The sequence below is a fragment of the Monodelphis domestica genome, chromosome 7, assembly GCF_027887165.1.
Source record: "Monodelphis domestica isolate mMonDom1 chromosome 7, mMonDom1.pri, whole genome shotgun sequence".
In the NCBI taxonomy this organism is placed as follows: Eukaryota; Metazoa; Chordata; class Mammalia; order Didelphimorphia; family Didelphidae; genus Monodelphis; species Monodelphis domestica.
The window spans coordinates 9,328,036-9,330,359 of NC_077233.1; positions in this window are offsets into that span (position 1 = coordinate 9,328,036).

Consider the following 2,324-nt stretch of genomic DNA (forward strand, 5'->3'; position numbering starts at 1 on the left):
AGTCTGCTGTGGAAGCCACAGAGGTGGTAGTGAGACTGCCTTTCTTCCTGCCCACAACTAAGAAAGTCAAAAGAACTTGGCACAGTAGGAGCTCTGTCCCCAATCCCAAGGATAAGGCACCTCGTTTGGGCAGTCTTGCTCAGAGAAGAACTAAGGCATGGGGAAAGCTTACACACCTGGTTGCCCATCCACAGAAATCTTTACCTTCTGTCTGGCTGAGGATGGGCACCTGGCAATACCTAGAATGAGCCATAGTAAACCTAGGCAGAGAACGACTCCCTGGATGGCAGGCAGCCCAGAGCTGGGCTGGGGGTGGGGGTGGGGAGTGAACAAAGCGGGAGCTCAGTTCCTCCCCCTCAAAAGCAAGCTGGCCCTTTCTAGTCTCCTTCCCAATTCTCCAATCACATCTCAGTTTTCCAGAGGGTGGGAGGGGGTAGGTGGTGGGCAGGCAGGGGACTGGCCTGCTCCCCGCCCCTAGAAGCGTCAGGGCTACAAGCCAAGCTCTCCCCAACTTTCCAGGTTTTTGTCAGCTGTGCTCGCCCCTTGCATCTCCTGTACGGTGGGGTCCGGGCAGGCTATATGATCTCATCGGAACGGCTCTGGGGGGCTGGGATGGCAAGCCAGCTGTTTTAGGGCCCAGATTTCCATTTAAATGGGATGAAAGTGGGGAGGGGGAGGAGGAAAAGTGAAGCCCAAGTCGTGGAAATAAATGAAACCAAGGCAAGGGACATCCCGCCCTCCCCTCTGCGGCCTCCCCCCTTTCTCCTTGAAGGCAGCAGCCTCTGCCGCACCATGGACCAATGGGCGAAAGTACCAGGTCTAATTAGGCATCGCAGAAGGCAGGGCTGGCTGTGCGCATCCTAGTGTCAAAGCCGAGTTGAGTTCCTGGACCAGGCGAGAATGACTCAGCCGATGTTGTCTGCCGAGGCATCCCCGCCTCAGCGCGCTGCTGGTCCACATTGCAAAGTTCCCCGCATCTCCGGAAAGAAGCTTTGGCTTCTGCTAGGGATGGAGAACCGAGCAAAGCCCGGAGGGCAGGGACTAAAGCGGGGTGAAGGGGCCACGCTTTGTGCAGCCAGCGTCCTAGCCCGTAGTGGAGGGATGGGTTAGGCTGGCGGAGGAAGAGGGCGGGGTTAGGAGTGAGGAAATGGTCCCTCCAGTCCTGGCTACCTGGGGGCTTCAGGGATCTCCTGGCCCCCCTTTTTCTGGTTCGGGGGATGCCCGCTAGTCTCCCAGTGCATCCCGTCTCCCTGAGCTCCAGGAGCTCAGCCAGCCTGGGCGCCCAGGCAGTCTTCTCACCCACTTGGAAGCTTTTGACACCCCGTGATTGTGCTGGAGTATGCAGGATCCCGGATCTGGACAAGGGGCTGGGGGCGTGGGGGGGAATGCCCGACGTCTCCATCCCCTAGCCCCAGCCTTCCTTTCCCCAGCCTCCAGCATGGCTCCGTGCCCGGGTAGGAAAACACGCTGCATGCACATGACTCAGTTCTCGGTGGGATCCCGACCCGGAGCCGGAGGAGATGGGGAAGCTGCTGCTTTGTCTCCCGAGTCCGGCAGGGAGCGGGGGGGCGAAACCCCCGTGCCAAGGCTGGGCCCGCTTTCCTCCTCCTCCTCTTCTCGGGCTCTGGGGCTGGGTGGCAGATGCTCGTCACGCAGCGGTGCGCTCGCCAGAATTAGCCTGGGCTCCCTGGGGCTCGAGGCTTTAGCCCTAACAAGCCCAAATCCACCATCCACCCCCACCCCGGGAGAAAGAAAAAAAAAGAGGAGGAAAAAGTCCAGCCGCTGGGCTCTCCGCTGCGCTGTCTCCAGCCACGCACCCTGTCTCACCTTACCACTGCCAGCCCAACTCCAGACTTTTCTTGCTGGGTGCCCCCCACCTTCCTCCTCCCTCTCCCGGCCCCGGCGCAGACGGCGGCAGCCCCCAGTACTCCTTGGTTCTGTGGCTCGGCAGGGACATGGGCTAGGGAGGACTAGGCATAAGGGGAGGTCGGGCTCTCCACCAGGAGAATGGGCAGTGCCCCAGCGGGGCCCGGCCTGGGGACGGGGTTTTGAACTAGGCTGAGAGATGGGAGCGAGCTAGAGCACCCTGGAGCCCTCCGTCCTCTATCTCCTCCATCCTCCTCCCACCGGCCCTCCTATTCTTGCTCCCAGCTGACGCGTCCTCCCTCGCCGCCAGGCTGCCTGGCTGGCTCTGGGCGGGTCGGGCCCTCTCCAGGGCGGGTGGGCACTCCAGTGGGTGTGGGGGAGGAGAAAAAGGAAGAAGAGAAGGAGGAGGAGGAGGCGGCGGAGGAGGAGGAAAAAGAAGGAGTGGTGGTGGTGGAGGA